This window comes from Nipponia nippon, unplaced genomic scaffold, assembly GCF_047370975.1.
Source record: "Nipponia nippon isolate SJK-2023a ecotype South Korea unplaced genomic scaffold, ASM4737097v1 scaffold_5, whole genome shotgun sequence".
NCBI classification, from domain to species: Eukaryota; Metazoa; Chordata; class Aves; order Pelecaniformes; family Threskiornithidae; genus Nipponia; species Nipponia nippon.
The window spans coordinates 91,589,447-91,611,346 of record NW_028262369.1 but is presented as its reverse complement, the minus strand read 5'-3'; the positions used below and the strand labels follow the sequence as shown (position 1 = coordinate 91,611,346).

Below are 21,900 nucleotides of genomic sequence, written 5' to 3'. Positions count from 1 at the left end.
CACTGAGAAAGAATCAGTTAAAATTTCAAACTCTCTTGAAATTGGCCAGTGTCCCAGTTTTCCTTGTAGTTCTGAATCATGTCTGTTTCATTAATTTTTGAAGTGGCTTTCTAATTTTAAAGCTCTGTCTAGTAGAAACCCACTAAAATTTTCTGTTTATGCTACTGACTCAGTTGGAGGCAGTGATGTAGAATTGTTTTTAAGAACTGGATCTTGTTTACGGATTCACAAAAAGACCAATTCTGAAAATTAAATTGTTCTATTAATATCTGAACTTCAGAATTTGAGAACTGGTTCTGACTTCACGTCTGGAACGGATTCTTAAATATTTCAATATACCTGTACAGCTCTTAGTCATTTTCCAATGTCTACAAATTGTATTTAATGTTCTACTTTATTGAATGATTTATAAATGGTATGTAGATTCCCAAAGAATTATGCAATTTTAATGTGAAAAAGAAAACAAATTCGAACTCTTTTTTTCAACTCATTGAACTCCTTTTCTCTTGATCACATGGGTTGTTCACACTCTTTCTGTTTGCAAGAAATGCACAAGTAACACAATAGTGACCATCTGTTTCATGTTTTTATAATTGGATCTTTGTATTACTCCAGGTGTTATAATCAAAGGAATAACAATAGGCTTTGTGCAGAATAGGGTATTGTTAAGGAGTGCTCTATGGAAGGTAGGAGTTTAAAAGTTTGGTGACTGTATATGTAAATTCAGAATGACTTTGCATGGGAAATGATAATTCAATTACATTAGTCAACGTCAGTGTTCAGTCATAACTAGAACTGGTTTTCATTTGTAGGAAGCTATGTGATTGAATTGAATTGTTGCTTTATGATATATTCTAAAGAATGAAATGGGCTTAACAAAGGTAAGTGCATTTCAAAAGAAAGGATAAAAAGGGAGAAAAGTATGGTCAGTCTTTTGTTCCAGGACCAGCTCTGGTTATTTGTTATCCAGTAGTTTAAGGGTAAGAGAAGGGAGGCTCAATTTAGTTTCCTGCCACTCCTTTTCCCCCAGCTACTCCAGTGACCGTACAGTTGCTGAGATGCCCTTAGTTTCTTTTTTGGACTGGTTTCTGTCTGCAGTCAGTGCCAAAGATTCTGGTACTGGGTAAAGCCAGAACAGTGCTATTGCCAAGAAGAACAGTTTCTTGTGTTTGGCAGAAAATGTTTTTCCAGTCAAGACTGTTTGGCTAATTAAATCCTAAAGCAGTTTTTGATGAATTTGTTGTTATCATCTGTTAAATTCACAAAGCAACTGCCTTTGACCCCACCCTACTTGAAAAATACTGCTCCTGATTGTCAAATAAGGTTATTACAGACCCAGTATTGTCAATTAAAGTGGTCACTAAAAGCAGGCAAGTACATAATGGAAGAAGATCCTTATGTTAGTTCCATTTATTACTCTGGGTGGTCAAGAACTCCGTGAGGTCACTCATCTAAGAACGCTGGCAGTCATATTACTGTGCGTAATATTCTATGCATGAAAATATTATTAATTTCAAAACCCAGGACAATAAAACTAAAGGGTTATGGATTGAGTTATATTAAATATTGTTTATTTAAAACATGTAGTTTATTGTCTTTTTTAACTCTATTCTACAGCCTGTGATAAGATAAAAGCTTCTTTTAAGAGTTTTCCAGATGTGGTAAAAAGAAATGTAGAATTTGGTGCTAAACACTTGCTTGGATACAGGTTTCTTTTGTCGTGTTCAAAATCCATCTTAGAAACTCATACAATGGAACATAATTTTACTAGTATCATGTGAAAAACAGAGGTCGTAAGCAATCTAGTCTAAAAGCTATGAGATTGTACAGTTATGAACTTTTCCATCTGTGAAAATAATATTAGAAATACTATTTAATAAAGAAAGGCCCTGTGTTTTATTAGCAGCACAGTTGTACTGATATCCAGTCTTTCTGCAGTGATGTTTTTCTTAGCCAATATGAGAACTCCTAAGCTTGCAATTAGGTGTTTTCCTGTGCTTATTTGCGAAAGAAGCAATGAAGTCCGGTGGTACAAAAAAGGGAAAGAATGGACTTTTTTCTTGTTAGAGTATGTGTGTGTATGGGAATTGAGGAAAAAATTGGGATAAATAAGGGTTTTACTAATACTTTTGTATTTCTGATAAACACAGAAAAAATATTTATATGTTCAGGTTTTTTTTTCATTTTCTTTGAAAATTTCCAGTATGGTCAATGAAATCAATATCTTAGATATTAAACAAAATGGGGAGGAATCTTGCAAAGCAGCATTTCTGCTTCCTGCTTCTAGTTTTTTTTAAGACTTAGGATAAGGTTGTATTTTCTTGCCTGGCATGGTAACGTTGCAGCGGTGGCATTATATGCATGGAAAATGAAATATATAACAATATTTACCATTCATTACTGTGGAGCTGGAGGGGAGCATTTGGCAGTTTCTTCATATATTGGCAGGGTAAGTGCTTCTGGACTCTGCACAGGAAGATTTTTAGCGGAAAATAAGTAGCTACTTACTACTACTTTTTGCTCCTCTTGGGATAGAATAATTTGTATCCATCTGAAAGGTTTATTGTCTTGACCTCCTGGGAAGGGATGGGAATAGAGATTGAAAAAGTGATTCCTGCTGTAAGCAGTTTCTGCAGGGTCTAGAACATATTTTGTAGAAAAATGTCTGATTTAAAGATTGCAAGTGGTAGATGAATCACTGTGTTCTTAGGTAAGGTCTAGTATTTAACTGCTGCCATTTAATGAAACTTTTCATACTGATGTTTGAATTTCTCTAGCATTATTTTCCAAACACAGTGTTATTTCTTCCTTGTTTGCAAGTTCCTCTGCTACAAAAATCATCCCCACACAGTTATTTCTAGTCTACTCTTTAATAAGAAAAGCTCTTACACACAGAAGTTTTTACAGTCCATTTCCTTTTCTGCTTGAAACCGAGTCCACAATTTTATGTGCTTGCCACCAAAGTTATTAATTATGCAAATATTTAAAGCTGCAGAGGAAATGTTGTTCTTTATCTGAGATAATCAGCTGTTGCCAAAGAAAATAAAAGAAAAATTTTGAGCTGGTTTTAAAAGTCACAAAATATATTCACATTTAATGTAATTTGAGGTTGTACCTATGCAGGTATCTTTCAGATTTCTTCCTCCCTTCCTTTTTTTCTTCTTTTTTTCTTTTACCTCAAGGGCAAAATTTTTTAAACCTGACTTGGATTTTTGTCTTTTTGTAAGAATTTACAAAGGAAAGGGAAAGAAAATATGGATGATGGCTAGTATTTTTCTTGAAAATAACAACTTAGGAGTTTACTAAGCTTTTTCAATTATAAATCTGATCACTTCAACTGTATTTAAAAGGACATTGTGGAGACCATACACAAACATAAATCAGCTCAATCTGTGTTACCTGAAAGAGCGTTTGATTTCAGAAAGTATTCCAGTTGCTTGGCATAGTTTCGAAGATGTTAAATGAGAGTACATCTTCCCTTAGCATTATTGATCTTCAGGTTTTCTAATAGGAAGTGAGAATTTAAAATACTGCCAGTGAATAATAAAAGTACTTAAATCTGACAGCATATTGCTACTGATAAGGGCTTCGCATTGGATAGCAAACCAGCTTGGTTTACTTAAGTCTGAATGCAAAACTGCAATGTAGTTTAAAATATCGAGAGTAACTAAACAGAAGAAAGCACTGCAGTTAAACTTCCCCTATGCTTTCCCTTGCCAACAAACTTGTCAAGACACTTAATGTATCTCATATTGCTTCTGTCTTGGATTCTAACCATTTTGCAACAGGGACCAGTCTCTGCTTCGGGTCAGGCATAGCATCTCATTTCATGACCGCAGTTTGCTTTAGGAACATGTCTCCTGGGTGCTAGTACAGTACATTTAATGGAAGGTCACGATACGTGATGTATTAGGGCATAGTTCTAAAGTAGCTGTATCAGTGACAGCAACTGTATCATCGCTCTATTAGTTGTTCATAAACCAATATATGAATCATTGCTTATCTGCCAATATCAGCAGGCTACAGCTGGATCTTAGAACCATACTGAAGCGTTTTTTTCAGGATATTTTCTTCATTTCTGTTAAGTTACTTAGAAATATGTATGTTGGCCTGTGAGAAATACTGAGGGCTCAAAAGGTTTGCAGTCTAATCCCTAGATCTTTGATGGTATACTCGCATCTCTTATTATCAGGGATTCTGGCTGTTAATGACAATAAAATTCTGAATCTTTGCCTTTATTCCTTCTGTGAATATGGAGTTGCTTGCGTTTTTGCTGTTTAGATAATCTTTGCCAACCTTTCGTATATGTGATAGAGCGCATTGACTCCTTGCTTATATTCCGTCAGATGGGTATATAGTCAGCACAGTCATGATACTTTTCATGTATCTGAATGAAAAGTGTCGGAGAAGAACCTGAAGTCTGAATGACGGCCTGCAGCAGGCTGTGCTCTGGAATCCTGACTTGTGCTACAGCTCAGCAAAACACCTAAGTACGTGCCTATGTGCTTTACTTAGCAGGGAGGGATGTAGGCATCTGCTTAAGCTAAAACTTCTGTAAGGTGCTTTGCTGAAATTGTGAGATGATAAAATAAATATTTCTCTCTTGCTGTCTTGCTTGCCTCTGGAGCAGCTGTCTGTTCCTGTATTCAGTAACCCTTGCAACACCATGTTGCAGGAAGAGTTTAGGGTAATGTGTATGGCTGGGCACCATCACATCTCTGCAGGCAAGCACAGTCCTGCTGATGCAAGAGCATAGGTTTTGGTGTAGTTAGGGAGAGGACTGCGAGGTGGCAGGTGACCGTGTAGAGGGAAGGGTTTTCAGTGGCACTTTGGGGAGGGCAGTTATCTTTGAGAGGTGATAGCAGAGATTCCCTCCTTCCCCTAAAGGGTAGGGCCCTACACTTTATTCAAAACAGACTCATCGCACAAGCAGCAGCCCTCTTTGTCTTTGGGAGGAAGACAGAAGATAAGGAGGTCATGGGGAGTCAGAAGCAATAGGGGAAGGAAGACTTTGACCCCTGTGGCAAGGGAAAGGACCTGGAGGGGATGAGGTGGCAACTTGTGTTTCAAGAAGGGTTTCCTGTCTCATGCAGAAGCTGCATTTTCTCCACATATCAACCTTCTCCCTGCCTTTAGCCCTTGTAAACTCCTGTGCCTTGTCAGACAGGAGCTGCTAATCCGCTCTCTGTGCCTCGAGCAGGCGGCTGCCGGGGCAGGCTGCCATCCCTGGCAAACCGCCGCGCTGCCGCCTGCCAAACCAGTAGCTGCTGCCGGAGATGGGCGGCCGCTGCCCTGTCCAGACCCCGTGGAGGAGCCACAGCTCCCCTGCTAAAGCAGGGCTCTGTGCATGTGCAGAGGGGAGGCAGACTCAGGGAGGCAGCTGGTGCTCACATCCTCTGCTGCAGATGATGCAGAAAACTCTAAAATAGTTGGGGGTAGGTTTGTCCCTTGGTGTCATCCCGGTGAACACAGTTCTTTTCTTTGACTAATCAGGATGAGTATAAATGCACCATTTTGATGAGAGATTTCTGGAGAAAACATCTATTTGTACCTCTTTCTTTTGTCATAAGACCCTGTTTTTGGAATGAGGTTGTCAGTTTGTCCAGCATAAAATCCCAGGTTGTGCTGGCAATCTCAGCAGGTATAATAACATGGTTGGATTTAATTTCCAAACCAAATAATTTTTCATGCACATATGTTTTCAAGGCAAAGACTCTTCACCACTTTTTTTTTTTTCTTTTGCAGTTTTAATGTGTTTCTTTGGAGATGATAATAAGCCATGGTATCCCAAATCAGAAATATATTCACTTTGCCTTGAGAATAGTATCAAGGCAATGGATGTCTGGTTGTGTTTTAACTCAAGCTCTCCTATTTCCTTGTTTTTTGTTTTTATATTGTTTCCAGATTTCCTGCATTAGCTTCAGCAGAGGCATAGCTTTCATTTTCTGAATAATATTTACTAGTTCTGATGTGGGCATCTTTATTATTTTCACACATCAATTTTATCATCATGGAGAAAAAAAGAATGGGTGATGCCTACCTTTTTGAAACATCAGTGAAACCAAGGGACTGGTTTATGGAGGAAATCCCTCTTGCCCCTTCACATTTTATTTTGCAAACATTTATTGTCTTTAGTAGAGTCTCTCTTTTTAAGAAAAAAAAAAAAAAAGGAAATATTAAACCACTTTTGCTTTACAGTTGAGCAGTCACTTCAGTGCAGTATTTTGTGTATTAAAGTTAGCATGGGAAGGTATTACCTGGCTGAATAAGTATTATCAATTTTCATAACACGTTTGGTTTCCTTAAAGAGCAAATGAGACAGTGGCTTCCCATAGATTTATTTGTGGTTGTCCCTAGCACCTTTCTCATGCTGTACACTGCCTTTATCACTTGGGGAGGGAAATGTGTAGACAGTGGCCTTTGCTTGAGCTGGTGCTTTCCTTGAGTCTCTGTTGGCTCTTGTCTATCCTGAAAAATTAAATAAAAAGTGAGTCTGGGAAACCTGGCATAAAGATGGTTGAAATAGCTTTAAAAATTGTGGATGATAAAAATGGAAGTGGTTTGGGAAGCACAGCACACAGATTCCACAGTACCACTTGTGCTGACTTTGTGCAGGAAACTATGGTTTAAAACATTTGGCACTTTTTAAAGGAAGCTTTTCTTGTGCACATGAGGCAAATATGAACTTTATTTATCAGAGCTGAGCTTGTTGTGATGTTTCGCCAATGGATATGGGTCAAGTGCAAGAAAGCAATCCATCACTGAGCAATAAAAGAAGACACACTCTGCTCCAGAAAGTTTTTGCTGAGTTGGAATCAATAAACAGACAAATATCTCTCTTAGAATTACATATCTATATATGTTGGTATTAATCTTGTAATTTATGATGGATATTATTAAGAGTGAAGTCCTATGTTGTTTTTTTTCCCGCCCCTAAATGAGATGAGAGTCTGAAGTGGCCAGGCTGGAATGCAGCCATTGTGCACAAGTGCATTTTCGGTGTAGCAGGAGCTGTGTTTGCCATTCAGATATTTAGGCTGTGATATGATGCATTAATGCTCTGTCAGGGACTTGCGCAGGAGTGAAGAGAGGTATGTACAGTGGTGCTCTTGCCAGCTCTGCATATAGCTTCCATTAGTCACCTGAATCTGTCTGTGCAGAGCCTGAAGCTGGAAGCCAGGCCAGGGAGTTGTTTTGTTGCCTCTGGTTCAGTGTGAAGGGTTTATTTCTGAAAGGCAGCAGAGGGTGCTTGGACTTTGATTCCCTGTACAGGGAAAAGCAGCATGTAAAATAAAAAAAAATCCTAGATAGGGCTCAATCTTTGGAGGCTTTTAGCTAAAACTCTTCTTTCATAAAACTCTAGCAGTGGTGTGAATTACACACCCAGTTTTTGCCAAGTCTGAAGACTAAGTTTTGGAAAATACCCAGAAAATTTGAAAAGTTACATAGAGTGTCTCCAGGCTGGCTGAAGTTTCTCTCAGGAACTGCTAGAAAGGGGAATAAAAGTTTTGATGGATACCATTCCACTGATTTATTAAAATAACTTGTTAAACAAAAGACTTTAAACAATGTTGTTGTGAAATGGATTGAATGTTTCAATTCTCTCATTACGGAATTGAATGGAGGAGTTTGGGGCTGTATTTGCACTGATGCTGAAGACTTCCCTACAAGCCAGCTGTAGATGGGTAATTGGTCATTCAGGCTGAGGCTGTGGAGGTAACCAACCCTGGTACCAGGCACAACGTGCCTTGCTGTCTCCCTTGATGCAGGAATTGTGGCTTCTCAAACAACGGCCAGTCTTGGTTTAGGAAGAATTTTGATTTTCTCATTTGTTTTGGGTTTTGCGAGTATAGCGTGGTTTTGTTTTTGTTTTTTTTTTTTTTTTTCAGTTTAGGTGCAGTAGTCTTTGGTTTCGTTTTCTCTGAGTTTCTCGTGTTACAAAAAGAATTTATTCTTAAATATTGCATCTGAAGAATGCATGTAAAGCAGAAGATAAATAATATGATGTGCATAAAGCTACAAAAGTGTTAATGTGAACAGGAGATAGAAACTGAAACAAATTATTTTATGCAGTATTGTAGGTAGGACTGCAAATAAGAAAGCATGAAATAATTTGGGTTGCAACTGTGCATGAGTGTTACACGCACCCTTAAAAACGATGGGGAAAATCCTATACTTTTTTCTGCATAGAAGCGGAGATTTCATCTCATTTCTGTAGGGATTTATCAGAAAACAGATGGTCTTTTTCATCAATAATCATTATCACAAAGCAAATATTAATTTTCTTCCATGAAGCAGAGAGGCTTTTGTGCTTCAGATTCAGAGAGTTGTCCTTGTGAGTGGATCTCACCTGTTTGGATGCTGTGGCTCTGGAGCTGCGGGGCACTCACCAGGGTGGCAGCAGAGCTCTCCCATGTGGGAGTAAGGCCAGAGGATTGCTGTTCCTTTCATCCTCTGATTGTCCACCCTGAGGATGAGCAGCTGTATAGCCTACTGCTCAGAAAGGTGTTTTCTCCTCCTCATTAAAATTCTGTATTTCACCAGTCGTAACACAATAGAGTGTTTTCCTCAGTTATTTTTTCCTCTAGACTGTATGCAGTCTAGTCTTTAAATAATGTTACTTTGTGGCTATTCTAACTGATCTTTGCTGCCCAACCACACTATTAGGATCTGCTGCATGCACTATATTTCTTTCTGCTCTCGTATTATTGATGTCTCTAAGGTGCCACATGAGTTGCTTGCTTAGAAGTAGATCTTGGGTAATTTCTGCTCAGATCAACTGTGTTAAGCCCAATTGCTACATCGATACTGGTGCCAGTGTTAATGACCGTTAACAAGCATTAAATAGTGCTTGTTAATTCAGGGCCATTAACTTGTGTCACCGTTGTATTTTGTAAATGACTTCTTAGTGCACCTCTTTAGAAATCTCCCTTCCTTCACCAATATTCTTTGTACACTAATACAACATTGTATTAGACGTGACCTCTACACTGTCTCGTAGCTTCTTTACTTGAGCATTACCATTATTGACTGCTGAAGTTTTTTCCTGGACGTTTGTTTTCTCACCGTTTGTTTTTGGTTTGTTTGTTTATTTGTTTTTTCACTACTTCCTCCACACACAGAGTACCTGAAATTTATTTTCCTGAAGAGTCTTCATTTCTTGTAACAACTTACTTCTAGTTGTATTCATTAAGGTGTAGACTGATTCAATGCTTGTTGAAATCTATAGGGATTGGACAAAATCCAGAGATTGGGATATAAGTTACGAAAAATGAAATCAAGTATTACAACTAGCGGAAGATCAAACTACCTTTTGCTGCCTTTAGCCAAAAATACAGCTAGTTGCAATCCTTCCTAAAATTTACGTCCCTATTGATTTTTGACTTATTCCACAACCCAAAGCATTAAGAATTTATCAAAGAGATCAATATACTTACGTAGAAAATATTTACACAGGCAGAGTGTATCTGTTGTGTAAGGTATTGTATTTTGAAAGAGGTTAGCAGAGTGGTTTACATTTTCCAAGCAATATTTATAGATAGCAGCCTGATGTTGAAGGGTTAAGTACAGTAATTCTGTATGTGAACCCCTAGGAAAGTGGACCAGACGCTTAATAAATCTTAGTTCTCCCTGTTTGTTGAAGCAAAAGTCTCCTGAGTGTAGTGCACATACTAAGGTTACTGTTCCAGTTACCATAGCGATGTCCATGAAAGAGGGAGACCTTTTCTCAGTAATACATTTTTGGCTACGAAAGCAGTCCTTAATATGAACAAGTATAAACTGGATGTGCTACATCATTACTCTTAGGGTGCTACCCTCTAGGGCAAATATTTTTACTACATGAGCAAACCTGAACAGTGGATTGAGAGTTTTGGAAAGCTAACAGATGGTGGGTGCTATACAACGTATTTGTGAGTTCCCTCCAGAATGCCACACTTCTTTCTGTTACACATAAAGACTTCAGAAATGTATGTGTTCATGCATCAGCAGGTTTACATACACTTGAAGTGTATTCTTTTCATCCTGTGCCTCGTTGTTCTGTTTACTCCACTTATCATCACTGCTCCTGAGCAGAAGGGTACCTGTTGCCCAGATGGAGCTGTAGTCCTTTCCCCATGGTCTGGGTTTGTAGTGACGTGTTAACTTTTCATTTGGAAGCTGCTGTTCATCTGTGCAGCTGGTTTTATGGTCCTTCTTACAGGCTCATTTAAGTGAGCTCTAATTTGCTCATCAGCAATTCGATTCTCCTCAAAGGAGTGCTGCGCCGGAGGGGGATATACCTTCAGCCGTAGCTGCATGCAGCAGCGCTGTTGCCTGATTCTGCCTTGTTCCCATTTACCTAAAACAAATCCTTTTAATTTTCTTCAGTTTTCTTACTTATTTGTCTAAACAGACAGTCCTTTAACAAGTGCTCTGTTGTATTTTGTGGCAGATTAGTAAGCTGTACAGTGTTTAAAGTAGTTATCTTTAAAACCCAAAGTTTTACATTTCTAATCCTTATGTTTTGTTGTCTGTTTCTTTTTTCCTTGAATTAAGAGGCAGTAAAAACAGTGCTTTGTATACCATTCTGTATTGCTCAAATGCTTACATAATGGATCTATAAAAATTGCATTTTTTAAACATATATCTATAACTATGGACATATAAATGTTTGTGACACCTTTAGTCCTTTTTTTCCTTTGTTCTCTTTAGTTGATTCCATTGTGTATTCTCTGATTTTTCCTTTCCTGTTCAAATGGCAGATTTCAGAGGCACTGACTCATATTTGCCATTCATTCATCCATTTCCCTGGTCTATTTTGCTTTCTGTACAATGTGTTCTTTTTCTTAAATATATGAACTGATCCTCTACCTCTGGTGTGGCAAGGCAGTTCAGACACACAGAAATGGGTACCAGGCCAAGGTTATTCTCCATATGAAAATGTGGTTGGTACTTGAATAATTTTGCTTGTTATGTCTGTCAGTGTGATGCAAAAGGACTTTTGGTTTTCGTATGTTTGGGAAAGTGAATATGTCTATATATTTAGGTCATATATTTGGGATTCTTTCAACTGTCTATTCAGTGCATCAGTTCTGTTAAATTCTCCCAAGAAGTGTTTGTGTTGAGCAAGAGGAGACGGCACAAGTGTTACACAGTTTTCATCCAAACTGCATCCTGTTGGAGTTTGGACCTATTCAAGTACGTCAGGATTAGAGGGGAAGGGCACTGGAGGGAGAAATCCACAGAGTAAAAGCATAAAGTAACAACAAAAACATAATGAGAAAAAAGGAAAATAACTGGGTAAAGAGAAAGCGGAGGCAGGAACAGGAGAGAGAAATGAAGGGACAGTCCAACGGAGAGCACAAAGGCCTGTGTTAGTGCTTCATCAGTGCCACAGGACACATGTTTCCCATTAAGGACATCTCGCAGTTCTGTAACTCCAGGCAGCTTCTGGGAGGACACGTGTAGGTGGTGAGAATTTCCACTTAATCATAGTGTTTCTGATCTTTGAGAGACAGGAGCTGGCCCTAGTGAGAAGGAGACATGAGGCTGGTGCTAAAGGCACTCATGTGATGTATCACTCATGTGGCCGGCCCTGAAACTGGACCAAAGCCATACTATTGGCCTAACCCTGCTGACACAGTGCCTGAGGAGCATCCAGTGGGGCAACCTGCCTGCCATTTTGTCTGGCCAAAAGTTGTGCTTTACAATTGTAGCTACGTCTTTACTTGGGGATGTGTGAAGTGCAGTTAGAACAAAAGTTCTATAAACTTCAAATTATTACATTTTTGACAGTCTGATTTAATTACATGTTTAATTTACTTTTGCAGAAATCAAATGTGGCCCTCATGCTGTCTATACGAGACTGTAGAGTTGAGAGGAAACAGAGGCAACTTGATATTTGCTTGTTTATCCAATCTGACAAAGTTTCTAGGCAATTTGTGTGAGAGATTTGCCAATGAGTAATCATAGCAACCATGTATCGCTTTGCCAAATCTGTAAACATAGATTGATTTTGATCCATTAATAGGACTGTACAAACCCATAGCCTCTCTAGTGAGATAATTAAATTCTGGGCATTTTGTTAAAATAAAATTACTAAAACACAGGACCACGAGAAACAGTCAGTTTTTGACAGAATTTGGGTATTGGCCTCCCATGCTGAGAGTGATTCAACTTTAACCCAATTCTTGCTGAGGTTTTCCATATTTTTCTCCTCAGGGAAAAACCAAATCTTGTTTTGAGAGGGTTTTTTATCCATAGTTGAGAACTTACTTGATGAATGAAGACCATCTTATCTGACAAGTGCTTCAAAGGGAAATGTAGAGTGTGCTTTCTGTACTTGCCCCCTACTTTAGGCATATGGCTGACAAAATTTCTTCTGCATGTGGAATATTGATTTTTAAGTTCAGCTAAAGCTACTTGGAAGCCTAAGGTTTGCTGCAGATCTGTGAACTGCAATTTGAAAGTAAAAATTGAGAGTACTTGAAACTTTAAAAATGTGGCCATGAAAACCCAAGAGTTTAGAGTCCTTATTGTAAGTAATAGCAAAATAAACATCAAGCGGGTAAGTTAATCTATTTTATTGAAGGACAGGCACTACATGAGAATTAGTTGTAATAGCTTCAAAAGTAGTAGTTATTGACCGCATCCTAGAGCAGCCACCTCTAGGATAAGAAGGCAGCTTCTTTTCTTTTTCTTCTTAGGCCTGGAGTTTCGTCCAAAGTCTTGTCTGCCAAAATGGGTCTGTTAGTTCTGTAATGATGATTGAGATATTTATGTATTTGTTACCAGGATCTCGACTGAGACAGCTCGTCTGTAAAAGTCACTAGGCAACTTTTCGGGTACTACTGGCATGAGTTAGATTCGGAGTGACAGTTATGGTTGGCTGAAGATATTTTCGTCAGATAAGTTTTCTGACAATTTCTTTTCTTTTTTTAGTCTTCACTTGCAATTTTTGTATGAAGGAGTGTTTCTGTAGAAGCTTTGTGAAAAAGGTTTGAATAGTTTAGCTTTCTCACATTTTGGATAATGTGATTTTTTTTTGTTGTTTAAATGTTGAAATCTTCTCTTTAGTATAATCTTTTCATTTTGACATTTCTTTGTTATTTTAATGTATTTTATGTTACTTGTGCACACTATTCATGCAATAAAGCTGTATTTTGGTATTATCAGAGTGAACAGTTCAATATTTAAAAACAAGCATTTCAATAGTCTATTTGAAATTCTGAGGAATCTTTTCTTAAAAAAAAGTATAAGATTTTCTATTTTTTCTCATTTGGAATAAAAATGCTTGCACTCTCCAATATTTTGTTTTCTAGTCATCTCTATGGGCAATTTAGAGAAGGAGGCGCTAAGCCATGTTATCAATTACAGCCCCAAACCACATTATAAATTACTCAAACTGTGATGTCATGTTCCATTCATGGAAATCAATTGCAGCGTTAATAATACGACCTGCAGCATTTCCATTGATTTCTGATGGATTCCAGATGTATAGAGATATGGAAATGGGCTCCTGTTATGAGGTGTTTCAAAGGTGGATGCTAGTTCTTTGCTTTCTGGGTAACTGCACATGTAATGAAATTTATGTAAGTTTATGAGTTTTCATCTTTTTTCCATTTTCATACACAGTGTTGTACCTTGTCCTCCTAGAGGCAAGGACTCAGTGTTCTAGCAAGTTAGTCCTTTCTTTTTTTAGCAATTTAAAATGATCATATAAAGTGTAACATAACTGCTCTTCTCTGTTTTAATACTCTGTTCTCTTTTCCAGCTATTTCTTGAGCTCCTATTGTGGTAAATTGTTAGGTGAAAACAATTCGGCCTCAAAACTCTGTTTTTGAAGACCTTGATTAGCCCATGCATGTTACTGTAATGGAAATAATAACAATAGTTCTACTGTATTATCCAGTAGAAGTTATCAAGTGAAATTATATTTTTAACTACTTAGCTAATATCTGAGGGCAAAGAGTACTGAAAAAGAGCTGAAAGTGAAGATGCACAACTTTTTTACTTCAGGTACTGTTGTTGTGCCCCCTCCCCGCGTCTGGTACTTAGTATATGGAAGTAGAGGCAGACAATATGACTTTCAGGACTAAATGCTTTCTGTCTCATTACCACCCTCAGAGCAATCTTTTACTAGTTTTAACCAAACATTTTTTTAGTACAGGATGTGTCTATCCTGACTACTACAACACACAGGCATTGATTGCACTAGATTAAAATATGCTCTGAATTAACAATATCTTTTATTCTGTTCCTCGTTATGAAAATGAACAAGTCTGAGTGTTCAATAAATTGCATTTGTTTGTGTGACTGCTAGGTGTTTTTTTGGATTAGGTAAGGCTAAACTCTGAGGAAATAAAATTACATTTGAAATATAGTTTGTTTTTTATTTGAGAGTAAGACTTTCCAGAGATGAGAGCAAGAAAACAGTATTATGAATAGCCTGACTTCTGGCTGGTTTGTGAGAGTTTCTGAACACCATGGTGAAGACAGTCCCTTGGTTGAAAACCATGAGATTTCCTAATTGCCAACACTGGTGATGTGTTGGATGAAAGTTATTTTAGATCTTAGTAAGGGTATTTGTTGAGATTGACTTAGTATCCCTCTTATTCTTTGCTTCCCATTTTTGTTTAATAAACTGCTTTGCTTCAGAGCAAAACTTCTCAATTTTGTTCAATAACTTGAACTGGGTACGTTGGTATATCTGTACCTACTCAGTGAATACCTGTTCTTTTAGTACCTAGTACTGAACTTCAATGCATTATAATAATGAAATATATTTTTAAATTACTATGGAGATTCAAAAAAGGATATTTCAGTTTAAGTGAAGTCAGAATATATGGATATTAATTTTGAATTAGAATTTCAAAAAGGCTTGGGAGTTTTTGGTATTTCTAGGAAATGTAATGCCTCTGCTGCATAACAGTTTATAATGTTTTATTTGTGGAATAGAAAAAAGAAATATTTGCATAATAACATAAAGCTTGATTTTTCAGGAGTGCTGAGCACCCACAACTCACTATGATGCTCTTATATATACTAATTTAAACATAAAACTTTGCAAAATAGCATTTTTTCTTTCTTAGGTGTAAAAGAATTTAGGGAGTTTCTTGTTTGGGATTTGCCTAGCTATGTGTTAATCGATGTTTGGTCAAGTGTGAAGAGCTCCGGGCTTGGGTAAAGCATTTGGTCTTCTAGCAAATAGGGAACCTGATACAGAGAAACTAGTAACAGCCACTGACCTTGACAGTGCTACCAAGCGCACAGTGCTGAGCATCAGGAAACTCTGGTTTGCTATGGCAGGCACAGATGGTTTGCTGCATGCATTTTCAGGAAGGTTTTTTGTTATGTTTCGTTGTATTCTTTGATTTTTAAACAGTGTTGAAGCTTGTGCCACAATAAGAACTGGGCTCTAATGTTTTTCGGGGTGGTCAGTCTTAATGAGCAAATAGCATCAGAAAAGAGAGAGAGGCATCTATAAGACTTCTTGTGCTTTCCTTGAGAGTTGATCATGGCCTCCCTCTTCTCCACTCCTCAAGAAGGGATAAAGCTTACTGCTTTGTCAGAGTATTTACTGAATAAATGAAAAAAAGTAAACATAAACTTGTTCTTTATTTTAGAAGTGCCATCAGTTCACCATCTTTATTAAGACATGAGTAACTGCATGTTCATAGAATCATAGAATAGTTTGAGTTGGAAGGGACCTTTAAAGTCCCTCTAGTCCAACCCCCATGCAATGAGCAGGGACGTCTTCACCTAGATCAGGTTGCTCAGAGCCCCATCCAGCCTGGCCTTGAATGTTTCCAGGCATGGGGCATCTACCACCTCCCTGGGCAACCTGTGCCAGTGTTTCACCACCCTCATCGTAAAAAATTTCTTCCTTATATCTAGTCTGAATCCACCCTCCTTCAGTTTAAAACCATTACCCCTTGTCTTATCACTACAGGCCCTACTAAAAGTCTGTCCCCAAATAGATAATCTAGATATACCAAAACAGTTTTCTGGGGGACAAAATTGTCACAATTCCTTGGGAGAATATTAAATAAAGGACCATAGACAAGAATCACCTGCTTACATCTTTAGCAGAACCGCAGTGAAAAGTTCTTTCAATAATGGGATTTTTAAAAGCATTTTACAATGACAACCTTTAATTATAAGGGTAATTATTTTTATTGCATTTTGCAATGTATTTTTTTAACATAATAGCAAACTGATTTCCTGCACTCAGTCCTTCCAGTGAAGGAAAAATCTTTTCTAAGTGCATAATTTGAATTTAAATGAATGCAAACCTTTGTGCTCAACTTGCATAGCGTGCGAGTGATAAGTTAAGAAAAATACAGCTTTGTGACACACTGATTACTTTTGTAAAGATAGAAGTATATTCTCCCTTTGATGAGTGTGTCTAACTTCCATTAGTGCTAATGGGAGTTATGCATTTATGCTTTGAAGAGTCTACACTCCAATTAATTATAACACTTTAAAGAAAATGTGAGATGTTATTGAAAGTAGAGATTCTTTGGTGTTGAAATGTTTTTTCTGAGTTTCTATCCTGTTCCCTCTCCTTCTGTGAATGCTTTGACGTTGACTGACATATTGTCATGAAATCTTATAAATACTAGTATCGTGTTTAGTTGAAATAATGTTGTGACATATGAATAGTTAAAGTCATCTCACATCTAGTTCTTAGATATCTAGCCTACCTCCCGTCGGTCTCTTTTTCCCCTGTTTACCTTTAGCTGACAGCTGAATAACTGTTCCATTAAGTTATCAATTCCAAGGTTAACCTCAGATCAAGTTTTATCTGACTGAAGTTGAGATAGAAGAGTGAGCTGTGTTCCTTGTGCCTTTCCTTAATTTTCCTGTTGTGAACAGAAACCAATGAGCATCAGAAAACAGATATGTTGTCCCTGGGTCCTGTGCTTCAAATCTGATTGCAAACAGGAAACAGCACTCCAGAAAAGGCTGAATGGCTCTGAGGAAAACAAGGATGAGTTGTTGCCAGTAGTCACTCCTATTGAAGGCGATGCAGATGCAATAGGTTCATCTGGAAACTAAACGCAGTTAAGCAATTTAGTCTTTAAACAGATAGGTAAACGTAGAAGATCATCACAAAGTGAAAGAAGATGAATCAGTTTGACCAAAGAGACATAATTATTTCATTTTCCCCAGAGTAGCTTATTAATATTAGTCTCTGTTGCTTCTCCCTGATGTATGACTTTTAGAGCTGCCCAGGCATCTGACAGATCCACTGTAAGACTGAGATCTCTCTGTGAACCACAGAGGTTATTTGGGGGTGGAGGAATAAAAATTGCATTCAAACTCTGATTCATGGATCTCAGACTTGAGCAAGATTAATAAGGAGATAACGATACTTTTCATATTTGTTCTTGTTCACCCACACTGTAAAATTTGCACTCAGCTTTGCCACGAGCTGGAGTTGAGTCCTCAGAAGTCTTTTTTGCTCTTGGCCTGAGGAACTGTGTTGGTGGCAAATGCATCACCTGGAGTATCTGCCAGAAAGAGGGAGCAGGTTATGGTACCTGCAAAGCCAAGACTAACTGTTGAGTCCAGAATATAGAAATAGACAGATGATGTACAAAGAGATGCAGACAAGAAAGTAGACTTTCTGCCAGGAGGAGAGAAAGAGAGAAAAGGCTCTGCTGGATAAGCCATAGCAACTTCAAATTAAACCACGCCAAACCCACAACTCTAAAATGTGCAAGAGAGTGGAATGGCAAAAAGAAAAAAAAACCAAACAAAACAAAAACCCCCACCTATTTCTCCTCAGTCTTTCATTTAGTGGAGAATACATGTTACCATTTACCTTCTAGTTGTAGTTGTTTGGGTTCAGCTTCCACTGAGCAGAAGAACAGAATTTGTGGATCCAGACTACCCAGAGGTTGTCAGAATTCAGCTTATTTGACAGCTAGAAGAGAAGGCAGTCACTGCCTCCACTGATGTGAAAGGAGCAGAAGGAAAGGTTATTACGCACTCCAGAAGCCTCTAATCGCAGCCTTGGTGAAACAGTGCACAGCTAAGGTTAGTTGGGACAGATACTTCATGCTTTCCTGAAGTGAAGTACATGGAGCAAGAAAGTTGCCAGTTGCACAGGTGCATAGTTTCCAACCTGCTCTTCATAACCTTTTTGAATATGGCAGCTATGGCAGGTGAATGAGAAGTCACCAAAGACAGACTTGGGAATGAGGATTATGAAACTGCCAGACTGCTGTCAGTTTTTGCTGCAAGGGCAAAATCTTCAGTCTGCTGAAATGTGATTGTGAGGAGCCACCAGAGTAATCTCCATGACTGACCAAACCTTTGGCCAAAACAGTTAGCAGGACTGAGGTTTTTCTTTGTTATATGCCTAGAACCACAATATTTTGCATGTCCTACTGTGACTGTTATTTATTCCTACTTTATATTTAACACTAAATTCTTCTACAGTACCAAAGTTTTCTAAAGAGAGTTTAAGCTGAAATTATCATGCTTCATTATTAAATTAATTCCACTTGTTTATTCTAACATTAAATGAGGACTACATTTTAGTATTAGATGATTTGTCTTTTCCTGACACATTGAACACCATTTATGGATACTGTTTCTTTTTGTCTCCAGTTTCTTATTGTCCAGTACACATATTTTCTACATTTATAGAGATGTCTTTTATTTTTATATTTGTGTATTGAGTTTCATGAGAGAAATATTTTTTCTTACTGGCTTGAGTCAGGCTATTACTTGACTACAGAGTTGATGATGAAAATCCTGACATCCTTCACCGTAGCAGTGTGAATGTGCTGATATGATAGTTTAGTTTGAAAACATGTAATTATGATAATGGCAAAAGAGCAAGTCTCTATGGGGACTTAGATTTCCTTCCATAATGCAAACAAAAGACACTCTCAAAATGTAAGTTCTGATGTGTCATCTATTATAATGGGCAATTAATCAAGGCGCAGTGAGAAAACTGTGCTGATAACGGTAAAAGCTGGCACGTATCTTTCTAATTTGTATTGCAACAAATTGAGAGATGTAATCGCAACAGAGGAGGATGTTTAAATAAAATTAGAGCTGTGATATGAAATGACAAGGGGAAGAAACTGAGAGTTAAGGATGACATTTTGTCTTATTTTAAAGCAGCTGTGAAATGGAAAAAGACCATCTCAGTGGCATGAGTTCTGCTGAAACAGATGAGCTGTCAGCCCTAACTACAAATTTCTGGCTTGGTATTTGGTTATGATATATCAATTGCACTAACAGGATATAGTTTGGTCTGCGATTTTCTTGCTTTTATTGTGCTTCAACACAACTGGAGAATGGATTAAAAAGCTTTTATTTAAAATGGGAACAAGCTGACAAAGCTTATTTTCTAACCTGCATTGAACTGATTGATTAATATACATACAATATATGAATTACTTTCATATATACATGTCTTTGCCTACAGATACTATGTTTGATTAAGCTTAAACCATTTTTGATTTTTGTATTTCAAGATTTCTGCCTATGGTTATGGTTATATTAGAACTGCAACATAAACAGAAATAACTTTTTTTCTTCTACAAAATTGACTGTCATACCTGAGTTTGGAGATAAGCCAGCCTTTTTTCCTGTGCATGCAAACTAAAACTTTCTCTTAAATGAAGAATAGAGCATGATGTAAATCTCTGTTTGGTTCTTCATTGAGTGCCACCTCTTCATTTAAAGAGCACTTGGGTGTTACAATGCATATTTTCATAAAAAAAGTTCTTCTGTGAAACAAAGTTTATGTGAACTAGTAAGTCATTACCTAGTAGTAGGCTGCAGTTCCTCCCTTTGCATCAGTGCAAAAAGAGCTGCTTCCTTTAAGCAGGAGTCCCTTATTTCTGGAACCACAGAAATAATGACCTCAATGAAGATATGCATCATCTCGATAGCACATTTTCCTCTATAGATACTCAGGTGCTTTATTAATGAGAAGCACAATCACTCTCCCTGGTCTGATGTGAAGAAATTAAGGCATAGCACTGAAGAAATGAAAATGGTAGTTGAAGAGAATTATAAACTCTTTATTTCCAGGGTTGAGATGGCAAGAGATGATTGATTTAGACTGTGTCTGTGTTAGTGAATAGTGTGGGCCTGTAGGAGAGGATTTTCGAAGTGAATCAGCTCGTGCTGAGACCAGCTTCCACCATGTATGCTAACAGGGATGTTTTATTTCAGACCAGCTGCAGTCTGGTCCCATAGATGGAAGGATAACCGCTGCTGAAATGCATCAGGTGCCCTCCTGGAGAAGTTTCATTTCACTGTGCAGGACTCCAGTTTGTGTGCTCCAAGATTGCTCTGTGATGTGAGACAAAGCATGATTAAAGGGAGAGAAATCAGATGATGAGACAAGCATCTGCCAGGAGCGGTTTAGATATAGCTGGCTCTCAGCAGGGCAGGGGAAGTTGCAGGAGGAGGAGAACAGGGGAAGAAGGAATTTGAGGGAGGGGTATAAATGCTTTCTTGTCATCTTTTCCAGTCTGTCTTCTCTGATTTTTAAGTTCAGAGGCTCTTCCTAGCATCACAGGGGAATGGAGCATTCCTGGCAAGTGAACTCAGCTTTCTTCACTCCCTTTCCTGTGTTTTCATTATTGCGGGACATTCCTCCCCATCAGGAATATTGATTAGCCTATGAAATCCGTCATGAACCTTGTTATGGTGATTTATCTCTATCCCTCTTGCATATTATGGTGATGACTACCTTGCAATACCAAACCCTGAGAGAAGTACGTTCCAGGGTTGAAAAACTTCTCCGCAAAACAATAGAATGACTTTACCCAAAGCTCTTGGGTAGCAATTAAGGGTAACGTTTAATTAAAAAAAAAATCTGCTGATGTAATTTACATAATATGTATATTAATTCCTAAAGGATATGCCTACACTGCTGGTCTGTTTTAATTGGACTTAATTGATTACCAAGAGTAATCTACGAATGTTTGTGGTATGTCTAGACTAACATTTCCAGTTGTGTGCCTAACTGAGTGTAATGGCTATTTAATTAATTTGAATTAAAAGGAGAACTTGTGCTGAATGGTCTTTTTGCCATTTTGTCTCATGATGGCTGAGAAGTGCCAAGGTGTTTAATCTCAAGCCATGCAGTTAATCACACAGTCGCTCAGGGTGGATGATTTTCATGAAATGGGATGAAAAATCTGTGCTGCATAGCTTCTCTGATAGAGCCCAAATATTCTGAATTACAGTACATATATCAAAGAATATTTTTCTCTGTGCTTTCAGAGATTTTTCAGGATTGGATGCAAAGAAGAGGGATACTCAATGGCCTAATGGCAATTGTATGTTGTTAGGTTGTTATTAGGTACTGAACACTGTAGGTACTTTTTTTATGCATGTGCCCAACACTGTGCATGAAACTGATTTTTATTTAATAAGGTTACTTTAATCTAACATTTAAGTAGAAAGTTATTTTGTAAAGTACATCATAATTGACAGACATTTTTAACTTGAATTTCTTGAAAAGTGCAGATTATTATGATGCTTTTACAAAGAATGTACTCATGCACTCATGTTTCTATTGAATGAAGCACTATAAAGATTAAATACGTGTTACTGGAAGGCAGCCACCTCTTACCCTAGGCTCAATACATAGTAATTCCTTTGTTGTGTGGCATTTTTAAATAAGCAGTTCCCCAGAAAGCTAAAAGCAAAAAATTTCAAGTCAATATAAAAAAAAATAATCATGGCATCTTTGAATAATAATAGCTTACAAGCCTATCTAGACCTGCAATTCTTTTTTGGTATCAAAATAGCTTTTCAATGACCAATGACCTTTCTTTCACATCCACCTATCTGTTAGTGTCTAAATGCCAGTATTTAGCACTTAATGCAAAAAAATATGATTATGCTCTAACCGATGGCAAAAATATTGAGGGAATT

General features: G+C 37.7%; 1 protein-coding gene across 3 annotated transcripts in view; it reads left to right on the top strand.

Moving 5' to 3' along the window:
• Positions 1 to 21,900, top strand: part of DPP10 (dipeptidyl peptidase like 10) — a 562,528-nt gene that overhangs the window by 321,917 nt on the left and 218,711 nt on the right. The window lies entirely within an intron of this gene.